Here is a 17,844-nt window from a genome sequence, read left to right on the forward strand (position 1 = left end):
CCAGGCACAAAAGTCTGAGAGACTCTTATTCCCAATTAACCACCAGAAAACTGGAAGTGGCACTGTGGCTCAAGTGCTAGAGCACTAGTTTTGAGCTGAAGAGCTCAGAGACAACCCCCAGACTCAGAGTTCAAGTACCACAACCAACAAAAAAGAAAAAAAAAGCCAGAAGTGGTGCTGTGGTTCAAGAACGCTATCCATGAGCAAAAATGCTCAAGGACAGTGCCTACACTTTGAGTTCAAGCCCCAGGACTGGCAAAAATAAAGCCAAGCAAGAACTCAGAGTCCTAAGTTCAAATTCGAATACTGGTACAAAACAACACAACAACAAAAACCCACAGCTGCCAGATAAATTTTAAAAACTCCAGAGAGCTGTACATGTAATTGAGATTTTGTATTTTTAGCATGTGCTTATTTTCTCATTGTCACTGCTCCAATATGTGGCTTCAATGAGTGACCCTGCTAGCTCATTTGCATAGAGATGATTTGTCTGTTGAAACCGACTCAGAAATTTTTGTTAATGATCACTTCCTGACAGTCTGAAGGTCAGACTATTTCCTTTTGTTTTATTGGCAGTTAATCCCCTCATTAAGGATGATGAATAATTCAACATGTGCTATTTTCATATTTCAGGTAACTAAAGGCCCTTAGATCTGGGAGAGACTACAAGGTCTACAGAGAATCCACCTCTTGCCAACATGAGGGTTTCCATCTGGCTTCATGGCACCAAAGCATCAACTAAGGCTCTTCCTCTAAAATGAAGCAAAAAAGGATGCAGGTACTAGTCCGGGCTGGTCTGGGCTCACTAGTTGCATGATATGGGTCCCGTATAAACACACAGGTTTTCTCCAGGTCCCCCAGTGGGTGTGACAGTGGCACAGACTCTTATCAGTGCTGCACATATGAACTGCAAGAATGACTGACTGGCTAGGCACTGGTGGCTCCTGTCTGTGATCCTAGCACCTCAGGAGGCTGAGATCTGAAGACAGAAACCAGCGAGGACAGGCAAGTCCAAGATACTTCTCTCCCACTGACCCCCAAAAAGCTGGAAGTAGAGCTGCGCTCAGGGAGGTAGAGCCCTGGTCTTCAGTTTAAAAGCTAAGGGACAGTAGGGGCTGGGATGTAGCTCACTGGCAAAGTGCTTGCCTAGCAAGTGCAACATCTTGGGTTTTATCCCAGTATAAAAAAATCAAAATAAGGGCCGGGAGTTTGGCCTAGTGGTAGAGTGCTTGCCTAGCATGTACGAAGATTGGGGTTGGATTCCTCGGTACCACATACATAGAAAAAAAGCTGGAAGTGATGCTGAGGCTCCAGTGGTAGAGCTCTAGCCTTAATAAAATCCAAGGACAGTGCTCAGGCCCTTTGCTCAAGCCCAGGACTGACCAAAAATAAATAAATTAAATAAATAAATAAATAAGAAAACAGATTCAAAAGCCAAGGCACAGTGACTAGGCCAGGAGTTCAAGCCCCAGTACTAGTAAATTTTTTTTAAAAAGACAATGCTTAGCACTGTGTCTATGCCCTAGTCAGATATCAATAAATATGAGCTACATGAGACTGAAGTTTGGCCTAGTGGTAGAATGCTTGCCTAGTATGCATAGAGATCCAGGTTCAATTCCTCAGTACCACATATATAGAAAAAGCTGGAGGTGGTGCCGTGGCTGAAGTGGTAAAGTTCTAGTCTTGAGAAAACCTGAGGATCGTGCCCAGGCCCCGAGTTCAAGCCCCAGGACTGGCAAAAGAAAAACATATATGAGCTACTTATACTATCCCTTTCATTATCACACAGGCCAGTACATCATTTGAGTGCTGTGGTTATCCAACCCTCAGACAAATAAACACCCACTTGCACTTCACACTGATGTACCAGGATGATAATTAAAGGTAAATTGTGGTAGACCCTAGAGAAAAGCTTCATGTTTCCAGCTCATTAGGGAATTCAACGACTACTAAATCGCTTCCACTTACTCTCAAACAATTCATGGGAGGGTGGAGTGTGTAGGAGTAGAAAGACTACAGATGACATCAGAAGGCCACAAGTGGCGAAGGTAGAGGCCTCTAACTGTGGCCTCCCATGTGGTGTTGACAGTCTGGATACCATATCAGACTTCATCACTCAGGTCCTCTCCCTTCCCTAAGGCCAGCTCACCTGGCCCTCCCCAGCCTTGTGCTGTGGGGACCAGTGAGAGGGTCCACCCTTGTAATTTGATTCATTTGATGATGTTCTGGAGAATCTTAAGCTTAGGCCACTTAAAGTGGATTCAAAGCTGTGGCTGGTGCCTGTAATCCTAGTTACTTGGGAGGCTGAGATCTGAGGATCACAGTTCAAAGCCAGACCAGGTAGGAAAACCCAAAAGACACTTCACTCCAAATAATCACCAAAAAGCTGGAGTTTGGCCTACCATGAGTTTGGCCTAGTGGTAGAGTGCTTGCCTAGCATGCATGAAGACCCGGGTTCATATATAGAAAAGCCGGAAGTGGTGCTGAGGCTTAAGTGGTAGAGCTCTAGCCTTGAGAAAGTCCAAGGACAGTGTTTAGGCCCTGAGCTCAAGCCCAGGATTGGCAAAAAAAAAAAAAAAAAAAAAAAAAAAGCTGGAAGGAGAGCTGTGGCTCACTTGGTAAAGCGCTAGCCTAGAACACAAAATCTCAAGAATAGTGGTCAGACCTTGAGTTCAAGCCCCGGAACCACTACTCAAAACAGTCAGTCCTAGTTGAATTTTTTTTTTTTTGCCAGTTATGGGCTTGAGCTCAGGGCCTGAGCACTGTCCTTGGACTTTCTCAAGGTCAGAGCTCTACCACTTGAGCCTCAGCACCACTTCAGGCTTTTTTCTATGTATGTGGTACCGAGGAATCGAACCCGGGTCTTCATGCATGCTAGGAAAGCACTTTAACCACTAGGCCAAACTCCTGGCCCCCCTAGTTGAATTTTTGTGGGGAAAATATTCTTCCTCTTCCTCCTCTTCTTCCTCCTGCTCCTTCTCTTCTTCTTCTTCTTCTTCTTCTTCTTCTTCTTCTTCTTCTTCTTCTTCTTCTTCTCCTTCTTCTCCTTCTCCTTTTCCTCCTCCTCCTCCTCCTCCTCCTCCTCCTCCTCCTCCTCCTCCTCCTCCTCCTCCTCTTCCTCCTTCTCTTCTTGAGCCACAGCACCATTTCTGGCTTTTTCTGTGTATGTGGAGGAATCAAACCTAGGGCAAGCACTCTACCACTAGGTCATGTTCCTGGTCCCTATATTTTTCTTCTTTAAAATAAGCTTTAGTGAAAAAAAAAAGTTTTAAAATGTTCCTGTGGTCAAATGCTAGCGCTAGCTCATGCCTGTAATCTTGGCAAAACCCATGTTGGCAAGGAAAGTCTATGAGACTCTTCTCTCATATTAAAAAAGTCAGAAGTGGAGGTTAAGGTTCAAGTGATAGAGTGCCAGTTTGGGGTGAAAAAAAGCTAAACTACAGCACAAGGCCCTGAGTTCTAGCCTATCATGACACAAAAATTAAAAAGTGTTCTTATAAGAGTACAAGTCTTGTGAGGCATAGTGGCTATCCTAGCTACTGAGGAGGCTGAGATCTGAGGGTCATGGTTCAAAGCCAACCTAGGTAGGAAAAACTGAGAGACTCACCTCCGATTTAACCTCTAGAAAATGTGAAGTGGGGATGAAGCTAAGAAATAGGGTAGTAGCCTTGAGCTGAAGAGCTCTGGGATAGCGCCCAAGCCCAGAGTTCAAGCCTCTAAGCCCAGAGTTCAAGCCCCACAGACCACAAAAAAAAAAAAAAAAAGAATAGAAGTCTCAAAGAAAGATTGAATAGAATGTAAATGACTGGGAGAATGACTAAAAGTGAAGACATCTTTCAAATAGCTCAAAAGTGAACTGAAGCTTGAAATGACAAGGACAGGCTGAACTTCCTGTCCTCATCAGTATGACACAGTCCTTTCTAGATCTTCCCACAGGAAAATGCAATATTCTCATGATGCAGTTGGCCAGATGTACACATTTTTAACTGGGGAAAAAAAATCCCTTATATCACAGAAAACTAAATCTAGAGGATAACGTAAACATCATCCTATCATTTTATAGGGGAATGAGTGTACAGATGAGTAAAGAGCTGACCCCAAAACCACCAGGCTGATATGAGTTGAACCCAAAAGTAAGTCCAACGTACACTCCAATCTAGTGCTCTTTCTGCTTGGTGACAAGACAGTATCCAGAAAGATGATGTCAAAACTAGAGAAGGCTGGTGTTTTCTATTTGCTCTGTCTAAAGTCAAGAACTTTTTTGTTGTTGTTTCAGAACTCGGGGCTTGACTCAGATGATGTCTCTGAGCGGTTTTTGTTTGTTTTGTTTTGTTGCTCAAGGCTAGTGCTCTACCATTTTAAACCACAGTTCCACTAATGGTTTTCTGCAGATAAGAATCTCATGGTTTTTCCTGCCCAGGCTAGCTTTGAACTACAGTCCTCAGATCTCAGCCTCCTGAGTAGCTAGGAGTACCTGACTTTTTGATTAGATAAGTTCATTGGATCTTCTCACTGCTCTTTGTCTTTTTGTTTGTACAATAAACTGAGCTAACTTTTGTGGTAAAGATAGCCTTCACAAGGGGGGACAAGTTGCCTAGTGTCAAGGGAAAGGTACCTATGGGGAAAAAGTCTGCACCTCTGACAGTTCCTACAGCTACCTCGCCATCAAAGTCAGGCGAATTCTGGAAGCATCAGCACAAGCTATTTCTGATTCTGCACCTGGACACAAGGAGTCTTCTTGATAGGAAGGATTCCTTGGCAGTTCCCCATCCCTGCAGTTCTGAGGCCCTCACAGCACCCACAGGCCACAATTCCTAGATCTGTCACTGAGGTGGTTTGAATGTGAACTATCCTCATAGTTCAGAGCTTGTGTTGAATGCTTGGTCCCCTGCTGGTGGTGGAGTTTCTGGAAACATGGTAGAGCTTAGCTGGAGGAAGTAGGTCACTGGGCGGGGGCGGGGTGTCTCTGATTCCTTTCTGTTTCTCTACATCCTGGCCACTATGAGGAGAACAACCTTCCACCAAGATAGCTTTGCCTCACCACAAGCTCCACAGGCCATGCAACCACCTAACCATGGATTGAAACTAGAAACCAAGAATAAATGTTTCAGGTACTTATCATATCTTTTCATTGTCTCAGGTGCTTATCATAATGCCAGAACATTATCTAATGCATCCTCCTCCAATGTTAAAAGAAGGGGGAAAAAAAAGATCCATCTTGTCAAAACATGTTTCTTTTCTTTTTTCTTCCAGCATGTTTTCTTTTGTGTGTTTGTTTGTTTTGTATTAGTATGGGCCTTGAATTCAGTGCCTCCTGCACTTACTCAAGGTCTCATGTTTGTCCCATAGCAGTTTTATTCAAGGCAGGCACTCTACCCCTTGAGCTCTGCCTCCATTTCCAGTTTTTCCTGGTTCATTAGAGATAAGAGTCTCATAGATTTTCATATCTTTGAACTAAGCTCTGCAGATCTCAGACTCGTGAACAGCTAGGATGACCAGAGTGAGTCACCAGGGCACAATCTGTTTTCTTTCTGTCACTTTCTACCTTTCATCCTGATGAAACTGCTTTTCTCCACTTTGAACAAACATAGATGAGTCCCTGCTTTCTTTGCCTCTAGGTCACAGCTTGCTCTCTGTAATAACATCTCCCAGATCTGCTTCTCTCCAAATGGTAGGAACTCACTCTGTACAGGGGACCCTCGACTAACACACAAGATCTTTACAGACTCTGCTTGCAGCAGCTCTGTGGCCTGGTCTGACTCAGGCCCAGAAGTGCCTAAGTCAGAGGAAGTGGCAGAGCTTAATTAACAGATGGTGACAGATACATTTTCAAGTACTCTTAAAGCAGGAATGTGTGCAGCTGAGTCTTTGCAAGGTTGCAAGCTTTAGCACAACCCAATAAAGTGCTCAAGCAGTATGATTTTTCATTAGGATGATGTTCCATTAATCTTAGGCCACTTAAGAGATCTGTGCATGTCTGGTTTGATGGGGTAGGCCATTTTGAAATGGCCTCAAATAGAAGTGCAGCAAAGCTTTCCAAGCTCACTTTTTCCTTTCATTTAATCTATGTGTTAACTCTACAAACTTTTCCATTTTCCTCATTAGCTAGAATTTGGAGGCTTCCTGCCCATCTTCCTGTTTGTTCTTCCCTGTGCCCTGGAATGGCAGATACACCCAGACATTATGTCCTCCATAGCTTGGGATGATAGACAAGCACCATGCCCAGTTATTTGTCAGAATGGAGTCTCATGAGTTTCTATTACCTGTGCTGGCCTAGAACCACAGTCTCCCTATCTCTAGCACTGAAATGGCTAGGATTACAGGCTTGAGCCACTTCGAGCCTAGCTTCCTTCGCTTTGTGATGGTAACAAAGTTACTTGAAGGAGAGGTATGGGATCCAAAATAAATCCCCAGCATTTCTCTGGCAAAGCCACTGAAGGATTTAGCTTTTCTTGGCCATGAAGTGGAAGGGAGAGAGGGCTAGGATGGTTCAAGACCATCCTTCCTTCCCACCAGCTCCTCACAGATGCCTGTGAATTCAGACAGAGCCAAGCCAGGAGGCAGAGAGAAGAGAAAGCGATGAAGGGAATCTCAAAGTGAGACTACAAGCTTCAGACATTCTTGGGACTGTTTATTCTCTGTGGCTCTTCCCATGCTTGGAGTATAAGTGATTTTAAACTCCTACATCCAGATTCAATGAGTTTGAGGTTCCCTTCTGTCAATGCTCATAATGAGTCCACATGATTACTAAAACCAAGCACTTTTGTAACTCTTATAGGGCAAATTATTACACATGGCTGGGTTGCCCCAGAGTATCTTCAAATGAAGCCACTGAAGTTCTGGTTTTCCCAGTTCATATCCTTGAGGCAATTCTTTCTTATTATATCAAGTACCCATGATTCTTTACTCCAAATGGAGGCCTGGAGATGTTAGCTTTGATATTCTTCAATGTCCATTGAATATTCATGAAACATTCTCCTACAAGTTCTGATTGGTGAATGCCTGAACTAAGTGCTAGCAGCCCCAGCTTCTGGTGGCTCACACCTATGATCCTAGTGACTCAGGAGTCTGAGATCTGGGGATCATGGTTCAAAGCTAGTGGGAGCAAGAAAGAGACATCTTCTATTAACCACCAGAAAACCAGAAGTGGCTCAAAGTGATAGAGTACTAGCCTTTAGCACAAAAGCTCAGATATAGTGCCCAGGCTCGGAGTTCAAGCCCTATAACTAATAACATAAAGAAAAACGAAACCAGAAAGCGAAACAATGCCCCTACCATATCTCCAGAGGCTTGCTGGGGGTCAGAGTCTCTCCATACCTACAGGTCATTGTCTTACCTTCCAGGCAAGTCCTTGGGAGCTAACATAAGGCAAAAGGGATGTCAGCCTAAGGGACCAAATTTAAGCGGGTAAATTAGAGTAAATTTGTTCAGGTCTTCCTTATTTTCCCAGGGAATCATTTGTCTAATCTGGAACATCAAGGAGGGCCATGGAAGGCTTCCAGACACCAGCCTGGGTGAGGTTTCTTTTGCCTCTAGATATATGGCAGAGAGGGCACAGGCACCAGTTTGTCCCAGGCTGGCAGTGACCCTGGCAGAAGAGGAAGCAGAGCCTCAGAGATGAAGTGGACAAAGGTCTGGGGTTCCTGCTCTGACCCTGTAGATACCCTCATATGTGAATTAACCTCCCACTCACGAGCCAGTTCCACGGAGATCTCTTCAGAGACAGTGTCGTTCAGAAGAGGAACTTGGAGACTGAGCAATGTAGTCCTGCCTGCCTGCTCAAGAGGCTGAGATGTGAGGACTGAGGTTTGAAGTCAGCAGGAAAGTCCATATGACACTTATCTCTCCAATTAACCATCAGAAAGACAGAAATGGAGCTGTGACTTTTGCTTTGGAGCCCTAGTTTTGAGTGAACAAAGCTAAGTAAGATTACAAGACTCTGAGCTTAAGCCCCAGAACTAGCTTGCACACACACACACACACACACACACACACACACACACACACACACACACACACACAGAGGAAATTGGGGGAAAGGCATACTAATCTTCTCTTCTTACAAGTGATATTCCTAAACCAGATCTCTTATTGCCAGTAAGTTGCTCGGTGTGCTCAGCAGAGCCACTTAAACTTTGTAGATTTCGGTTTTCTTATCTGTCACACGGGACTAGACATAATAATTACTTCCCAGGGTTGTTTGAGGACACAGTGACCATATAAAAAAACTGAAGAGCAAGCCAGGCACTGGTGCTTTACCCCTACTCAAAAGCTGCGATCTGAGGATCCTGGATTGAAGCCAGCCCAGGCAGGAAAGTCCATGAGACTCTTCAGCTCCAAAGTCAGACTGTTTAGCTCCCGAAAAGTCAGAAGTAGCACTGGGCTCAAGTAGTAGAGTGCTAGCCTTGAGCTAGCACTAAGAAAAGCTTAGGGACAGTACCCAAGTGTGCCTCAGAACTAGCACACACTGGCACACACACACACATACACACACACACATACACACACACACACACACACACACACACACACACACACACACACACACACACAGAAAAGCTGTCCTGATACCAAAGGGTACTCGGAAACTAGCAGGAGAGACACATTCAGCAGGTGAGCCAGCGGGAAGTAATAGCCTGGTAGCCTTGTTCACAGCACAGTGATGAGGGATCCAGGATGGAGAACTTCCAGGTTTGCCATCTCTGATCTGAGAACCCTGAGATGTGCTGGGATGGGGTCTGAATCAGGATCAGAGGCCAGCTGTGGGGATGGTAATTCAAGTACTACTGATTTGGGAACTGCTTATATGCACCTGATGACTCTTCTCTAGGACATTGCCCAGCCTGAATGATGGGGATTTTACTTCTTGCTGGACCAATAAATTAAATTATACTTTAATTCTTTTTTTTCTTGACCTCTAGTGAGACTATGCCACCATGTATTTATTTTCCATTTATATTTCCTTAAGATCCCTTACTTGACTTTAGCAGCAAAATAGAATCAAGAATAGAATTAAGAATCTGGCTAGGGGCTGAGAATGTGGCCTAGTGGTAGAGTGTTTGCCTCGCATGCATGCAGCCCTGGGTTTGATTCCTTAGTACTACATACACAGAAAAAGCCAGAAGTGGCACTGGGGCTCAAGTGGTAGAGTCTACCCTTGAGCTCAGGGAAGTGCCCAGACTCTGAGTTAGAGCCCCAGGACTGGCAAAAAAAAAAAAAAAGAAGAAAATCTGGCTGCATGCTAATAGCTTATATCCATAACTCTACCTAATATGGAAGGTTGTGATCTGAGGATCAAGGGTCAAAACCAGTCCAAGCAAAACATTCCTAGGAACTCTTATCTCCAGGTAACCAGCAAAATGCCAGACAGGAGGCATGGCTCAACTGGTCAAACACTAGCTATGAGCAAGAGCAGAAGGCCTGGATTCAAACTCCAGCATTTGGACAGAAAACCAAAATCTGTTTGAACGCTTGGGTTGTGGTTCACGTGGTAGAGTTCCTGCATAGCAATCTTAAAGCCCTGAATACAAACCCCAGCACCTGCATTTATTATGGCCACACCTATTCTTTCTTTCTTTTTTTACTTTTCCTCTTTAAATTTCACATATCTGTTTAGCCTATGTAGTTTAGAATGTTTCAGAGCACAGAGTGTGCCTTTCTTTGGCAGATTCCTTGACATTGTTTTTTTCCTCATTCAGGATCATCATGATTCAGATCTGGAAATAAAAACCAAAATAGCCAAGCACTATTGGCTCACCCCTGTACTCCTAGTTACTCAGGAGGCTGAGATCTGAGGGTCACACCAAGCAGGAAAGTCCATGAGACTCTTATCTCCAGTTAAGCACCCCCCCAAAAAAAGGGGGAAGTGAGATCTTCACATCTCAGCCTCCCTAAGTAGCTAAGACTAAAGGCATGAGCCACAGGTGCTCAGAGCTCTGGATAAGATTCTTAGAATATGGGCTGGGAGTTTGGCCTAGTGGTTAAAGTGCTTGCCTAGCATGCACGAAGACCTGGGTTTGATTCCTTGGTACCACATATATAGAAAAAGCCAGAAGTGGTGCTGAGGCTCAAGTGGTAGAGCTCTAGCCTTGAGAAAGTCCAAGGACAGTGCTCATGCCCTGAGCTCAAGCCCAGGACTGGCAAAAAAAAAAAAAAAAATTCTTAGAATAGCGTTGGAGGGCTGAAATCTCTATGGCATGAAGATACTCAGGAATGTCCTTCTTGAGTGCCTAATGAAGACTTCAAGTGCAACCAGTTTACCTTGAATTTTGATAGAGAACTATCCGGAAGCCTCCTGTGTCACCTTTCAGGAGGAAGTCACTGGAAGGGCCTGGAACAGGCTGCTTTGATCATGAAAACATGACCTTTCATCTTTAGATCAAACTAGCATTTTTCCTTCTCTGTTAAGCTAATATCAGACACACACAGAGGTTGGTCTGTCGTGGAACTTTATTCCCCAGGCCATAGATGCTGATAAAACCTGAGGTAACATCACCAAAGGTTTGTGCTCTGCAGTTCAAACACCACAAGCAGCATGAAAGAACATTCTGGGTACTCTTTGTGGTTTGATTTATATAACCTCACATTTCAAAGAGAAATACATTTCTCCACCCACTAAATTCAGCTGCTTTAGAAGTCCAATTTCCTTAAACTCTGGTGTGATACTTTGCTTCGATTGATTGCTGTTAGAACTGAGGGATTAAGGGGCACTGGTGGCACACGCCTGTAATCCTGGCTACTCAGGAGGCTCTGATCTAGGATTGTGGTTTGAAGCCAGACTGGGCAGGAAAGTCAGTGAGACTCTTATCTCCATTTAATCACCACAAACCAGAAGTGGAGTTGCAGCTAGAGTGGTAGAACTCTAGCCTTGAATTAAAAAGCTAAGGGAACTTAGCTTATCCTATTAATAAAACATTTAGGTTTTGATAATAGTAAGTCCAGGGATGGTGTGAATCTCATGTTTCAAGGGACTGTGCAGAGACACAAAAACACAGAAGGGGCAATAGTCACCAGCCCTGGAGCAGATCTGTTTCAAGGAAAACTAATATGTACAAGAAAGAGTATTGTCGTGCTCAGCTTTCAAGATGCTACAAAATGCAACCCTCAAAACGCGAGCCAGTGGCTCATGTCCGAAATCCTAGCTACTCAGGAGGCTAAGATCTGAAAATCATGATTCAGAGCCAGCCTGGGCAGAAAAGTCTGTGAGACTCTCTGGTTTCCAATTAGCCACCAAAAATCCAGAATGTAGGTATGGATCAAGTGGAAGAGTGCCAGCCTTGAGCAGAAAAGGCCAAGTGAGAGCATAAAGACCTGATTTCAAGCCCCAGGACTGGCACACATGCAAGTCACACATTCACGTACACACACACGCACACACACACACACACACACACACACACTCACTGAGCTTCTATGAGCCTTTGATGAGTAAATGAATATCTCTGTACTATCCACTGGCCCTCAGAAAAACAAATGTTTATTATATCTTTCAGTATGTATTATTTTAATTATTATAGAGTACACATAACACAAACTGTACTACCTCAATCATTTTTTTTCTTTTTTGTCAGTTGTGGGACTTAACCTCAATCTTACTGTTTTTTTAATGATGGCCCTAGGGCTTGAATTCATGACCTAGATGCTATCCTTCAGCTTTTTAACTCAGAGTTGGTACTCTACCACCTGAACCTCAGCCCCATTTCTTACTTTTTGCTGATCAGTTGGAGATAAGAGTCTGCCTGGCGGGGCCGGGAGTTTGGCCTAGTGGTTAAAGTGCTTGCCTAGCATGCATGAAGACCCAGGTTCGATTCCTCAGTACCACATACATAGAAAAAAGCCGGAAGTGGTGCTGAGGCTCAAGTGGTAAAGCTCTAGCCTTGAGAAAGTCCAAGGACAGTGCTCAGGCCCTGAGCTCAAGCCCAGGACTGGCAAAAAAAAAAAAAAAAAAAAAAAAAGAGTCTGCCTGGGATAGCTTTGAACTTCCACCCTCAGATCTCAGTCTCCCGAGTAGCTAGGATTATAGGCATAAGCCACAAGCTCCTGGCTCATCTTAACAGTTTTGAAGCATAGCATTCAGGAACTATGTTCACCTTGTATGCTGTTCTCACCACTATCCATCCACAGAGCTACTTGCCAGACAAGCCCCCCCCACATTAAACAGTGACTCCTAATCCTTAGCAATCGCTTCTTCACTTCCTGTCTCTATAAATTTGATTTCTGTTCCCTCCCTCTTATGCTTGGCTTATTTCACTTAGCATAATGTCCTCAAAATAGTTGTTTTTGTTTGTTTCAATGGTACTGACATTAGAACTCAGGATCTGGTGCTTGCTATTCAGGCACTATAGAACGGAGCAATATCTCCAGCCATTTTCAGCACTGTTGTTTTTTTGTTTTGCTTTGTTTTGTTTTGGGGGGCGTTGTTTTGTTTTGTTTTGTTTTTGCCAGTCCTGGGGCTTAGACTCTGGGCACTGAGCCTGGGCTTTTTTCAAGGCTAGCACTCTACCACTTGAGAGCCACAGCACCACTTCTGGCTTTTTCTGTGTATGTGGTACCAAGGAATCGAAGCTAGGACTTTGTGCATGCTAGGCAAGCACTCTACCACTAGGCCACACTCCTGGCCCCAATATCTATTATGTGTGCTATGATCCACCAGATCTCATCTCCGCAATAGCTAGGTAGATTTTTTTTTTAAAAAATAAAAGCTAATAGGGTCGGGAGTTTAGCCTAGTAGTGGAGTGCTTGCCTAGCATGCATTAAAACCTGGGTTCAATTCCACATACATAGAAAAAAGCCAGAAGTGCTGCTGTGGCTCAAGTGGTAGAGCCCAAGGACAGTGCCCAGGCCTTGAGTTCAAGGCCCAGGACTGGCAAAAAATAAAATAAAAAAATATAAATAAAAACTAATAATTTTTAAGAGTCTCAAATCCAATCAATTACACTTTTTTTCTAGCTGAAGTACCTCAGTTCCGTTATAGAGCTTTGTAGGCAGGTTCTTGTGGTAACGAAGGATGAGATATCATTTTATACATAATATGGGAAACTGCATTGCATTATTTGCTTAGTTGGTTAGTTAGTCATAGGGCTTGAATTCAGGGCCTGAGTGCTGTCTCAGAGCTCTTTTGCTCAAGGCTAATGCTCTTCCACTTGAGTCACAGCTCCACTTCTGGTTTTCTGATGGTTAACTGAAGATGAGTCTCATAAACTTTCCTTCCCTGCTTGGCTTTGAATGATGATCCTCAGATTTCAGCCTCCTGAGTATCTAGAATTACAGGCATGCCACCAGCACCTGGCTAAGATGATTTTATCTACTGCTGGTCCAAAATCACCTGTGACATAGAGTACTTTCAGAAGTGCCAGCATTGCCATGTCAACACTCAGGAGGCTGAAGATGAAAAATAGAGTCCAAATTCAATTTCAGCCACACAGCAAAACTCTTTTTCAAACAATGAAGAACAGAAGCAATCCCCCGCACCTTCCACCTCTAAGAACTATTTGTGGAGGCCACCAGCTACTCTACAAGAGGGCCAGCATCAAAGAAGGCAGCCAGACTGACTCAGCGCTGCCAGCCCCATCCCACACTCGAATACTAGTGTAGATTACCATCTGGCATGTGGTTTTCACAGTAAGAATGGAAGATTCAGGCTTCCATGTCACATGTTGCTGTTATTTTGTTTATTACGTGGTCTGTGGCCACTGTTGCATCAAGCACAGCATAAAATCTGGAATTATTTGATCCACTGGTTGTCTCTTCCTGGGAACTTTCTGCCTACTTTGCTCCAAGGGGATTTCTTCATCTCTCCAATGCTTTACACGTAAGAGTCTTGGCCATATGTGCAGTAGCATCATTTCAATTAGCAGCTTTATACACATTTCTATATACTGTATTGGGGTTTTTTTGGTAGGGTGTGTGTGTGTGTGTGTGTGTGTGTGTGTGTGTGTGTGCCAGTATGGGATGAGACTTGAACTCAGGCCCTCATCCTCTTCCTTGCCTTTTTCAATCAAGCTCTCACTCTACCCCTTGAATTATTCCTTCACTTCCTGCTTCTCCCTGGTTGATTGGAGATAAAAGTCTCATTGAACCATGATCCTCCAATCTCAGCTTCTAATGGCTAAGATTATAGGCATGAGCCACTAGAGCCCAGCTCCAACCAATATTTTCTATATTATTTGATGATATGACAATCATATCAAATAAAAAGGTCCTTTATCTCTTGCATCTTCATATAATCTTTTTATATGTAAATCATTTTTGTTTTTTATTTTATTTTTTTATTGTCGGGGTAATGTATAAAGGGATTATGTTACATTCACCAGGTAGTAGGTGCATTACTTCTCACACATTGATACTCTTATGTTTTTGTCGCCATTTCCCTCCCCCACCTCCTCCCAATCATCTTGTTCCCCCCCTTCCCTTTCCTATTTCAAATAAACAAATAAATGTATATACAATATACCCAGAAACAAAGTCAGATACAATAACAACATGAGATTAACCCAAAAAGCAAAAAAAAGAGAAGAGAAATAACATAGTACATGAAGAACAACAATCACAGAAGATAAAGCTCTTGTTTCCGTATCCTAGAGTTCATTTCATTTAGTCTTATCCTATTTGACGTTATGTTTATACCTAGGTTTTGAGCTATTATAATCCTCTGCTAGGAGAGTCCTAGATGTATATGTAAGTCCTTTATGTGTACACAGAAAGTATTTGTACAGGTCCAGGAGCATAGCCTAGTGGTAGAGTGCTTGCCTAACATGCACAAAGCCCTGGATTCTATTCCTCAGTACCACATACTCAGAAAAAGGCAGAAGGGGTGCTGTTGGCTCAAGTGGCAAAGTGTTAGCCTTGAGCAAAAAGTGTCCAAGGACAATGCCCAGACCCTGAGTTCAAGGACTGGTAAAAAAAAAAAATGTACAAAGCAATGTGAGCCAATGAGCTAGCTTTTAGTCTTAAGTAATTTCAGAGATTGGTCTGGGGTATCTAAGAAGAATGGGGGGTACATTTCATTCCAATGAACATTTGTTCCTTCAAATTAGCTCACTAAAAATCTGTGTTAATAAGAATAATTAAAAGTTTAAATGTATGAGGACTATAGGGGGAAAAAAACTCTGTTTTAACTCCACAATTTTCATTAGTACATTTCACTAGTGTTTGTTTCAAACCATAATTTAATTTTATATACATTTCTATTGTTAAATGACCTTTACTATGGAAATATGCCACATTTCTGGAAACAAGAAGGTTTTATAATTAAATATTTGCAGGCACATGCTCAGTATGCAGAGCTTGACTTTGTGCACCAATAATTATTTGTTCCCATTTGAGAGGTACACAGCCTGTCAAAACATTTGAATTATTTCTAGGCTGCAAATAAATCTAGCAAAGCAAATGCTTTTCAGGTCACAGTTTGGCAAAAGATGATATCATTACTATGAGAGGAGCGAAGGCCTAGGTTTTGATCTGTGTTAAGAAAAAAAAAAGAAAGAAAGGAATCTATTTTCCTATATTTAACTCACTTTTCCTAAACTGTATAGCTTATTTCATCTTGAGACTTTGATTTCCAGAATGCATAAACATATAAGAAAATAGAGTTATTTTTGAAATGCAAATTTTGTACTAAGAAGTAGATAGCATACAACTTCATTTACTCCTAGTACATATAAAGCTGAGGGGTTTTGGTTGTGGTTAGGTTTGGCTTTTGGTTTATTTGGGTTGTTTGTGGTGCTGGTACTAGGGGTTTGAACTTAGGGTCTGGGTGTTTGTACTACTTCTTGAACTATAGCTTCACTCCAAGATTATTTGGGTGGATAATTGGAGATAGGACTCTCAAGAACTTTCCTGCGTGGACTGGCTCTGAACCACGATCCTCAGCTCTCAGCCTCCTGAGAAGCTAGGACTGCAGGCATGTGCCACCAGTACACAGCTGGAAGGGGGGTTCTTATAAGATAGTGTGGAATGTGAGCCAGCATAGGCAGCCATCTTGGAATTTCCTTTCATGTGTTTCCCTTTTCCGGGTGGTCTGTCATCTCTGGGCCTTTGCTGCTCTCACCTTTCCTCCCAGTGCTTCTGGCATGGCACATTATAATTCTCTTCACCTCAGGATTTTCATTTGCTGCCTTCTTTCTAGCTTTCCTAGCATCTTATCCCTTTTCCTTCTCAAGTTCAAATTCCCTACAGAGCAGATGTAGTTTTCAGAGTCAAGAGCCTCGCAGGGAAGAATGTTCATGTCAGGCTTCTGAAATGCCAGGTGAGGCCTTGGAAAAAGCTTTATTAGATCAGGTGTTCCTCCTCGGTCCTGATACTTCTGGTTAGGTTGGGCCAAATCCCAAGGTTCACAGAATGGAGAAGTACCTGTTTCCGGCAGAAAGCCTAAGAAGTCCCAGCCGGGGGCAGTGTAGCCGAGGGCCTGGAACATGGCCCAGCCTTACAGTGTAGCACACACTCCTGGGCTATGATAAGCCGATTGTGTCAGCATGGGCTGAAGCTGATGGCTCCAAACCGTGTTTGAGAATTCTTCACTTAATCTCATTGCCTAGAAACCTTCTCCCTGGTGGCATACTCGGATAAATGAGCTACGGTCCCTCATCCGGCCCACCAAAAAGCGATGTGGTCACCACTAGAACACAAGAGTGAGAGATGGGTGGGTGGTGAGGAGAGACCAGTGGCTTATGCCTGTAATCCTAGCTACTCCTGAAGGCTGAAATCTAAGGATGGCAATTTGAAGCCAGCTGGGGCAGGAAAGTCCTTGAGACTCTTACCTCTAACTAATCACCAAAAAGCCAGAAGTAGAGCTGTGGCTCCAGTGAGCCCAGCCTTGAGCAAAAAAGTTCATAGACAGAACCCAGGCCCCAAGTTCAAGCCCCTGGACAAGCAAAAAAAAAAAAGAAAGAAAGAAAGAAAAGGAAAGAAAAGAAAAAGAATGAGAAGAATGACTAGAGGGAATGACATGGGTGCTTTACTCTATTTACTCTCATTTATGATGCCAGTACTAGGGCTTGAACTTGGGGCCCTTCACTCCCACTTGGCTTTTTTTGTTTTGTTTTTGCTTAAGACCTATACTCTACCACTGGAGTTAAGATTCCCTTCCAGCTTTTGTGATAGTTAATTGAAGATAAGAGTCTCATGGAACTTTCTCTTGAGACTGGCTTTGAACCATGATCCTCCTGTCTCATCCTCTTGAGTAGCTAGGGTCATAGGCATGGACAGCCAGTATCTGACTTGGTTAGGATTTTACAAGTGTGGAGGTGGGAATGAAAGTAGATGTCCTCGGAAGTAATAAACTTGACATGGGAAGTCATCACCATCAAAATCAAATAACAATGGCAAAAACATGACCATTTTCTATTTTGTTTTAAATTTAACAACTAGCAACTGACATGCATAATAATAGGCAGTAAATTGCTCCTTCCCATTTTGTGACTTCTCTTATTTGCATATGAACTCCTAAACAAGTAGGTTGAGATGGAGCTTTGATTTATTTAAATGGTTGTGCATCAACACTGGATTAGTTAATTTTTATTTCTATGTGTACTTAAGCCTGGCAGTCCAGAGCTTTGATCTTGTTTACCTGAACTAAAAATAAGAGCTAGTATTATTTTAATAGGACTTGCTGTTCCTCCTTCTCAAGTCCAGATGATTCCCTTGCTGAGCCTTCCAAGACAGCCTGCCACCTGGCTACCACTCTGAATAAAAAGATGTTTTAATACCTGGAAAGCATCCAACTGATTCTATCTCCAGGTCTCTTCTCATCCCACCCCCCACAACCCCCCCTCTTTTACTGATATGAGGGCATAACTCAATGCCTGGACTTTGTCCCTGAGCTTTTTTACTCAAGGCTCCCACTCT

The 17,844-nt window shown here is 43.2% G+C and overlaps 1 protein-coding gene across 1 annotated transcript in view; it reads left to right on the forward strand.

Moving 5' to 3' along the window:
• Positions 1-665: 665 nt before the first annotated feature.
• Pced1b (PC-esterase domain containing 1B) overlaps positions 666-17,844 on the forward strand; it is a 61,821-nt gene continuing 44,642 nt past the window's right edge. The window contains exon 1 of the mRNA XM_090324647.1: positions 666-778. The gene's annotated coding sequence lies outside the window, so the exon portion shown is untranslated. The remainder of the gene's footprint in view (positions 779-17,844) is intronic.

Source organism: Megascapheus bottae, chromosome 2, assembly GCF_031878675.1.
Source record: "Megascapheus bottae isolate mThoBot1 chromosome 2, mThoBot2.hap1, whole genome shotgun sequence".
NCBI classification, from domain to species: Eukaryota; Metazoa; Chordata; class Mammalia; order Rodentia; family Geomyidae; genus Megascapheus; species Megascapheus bottae.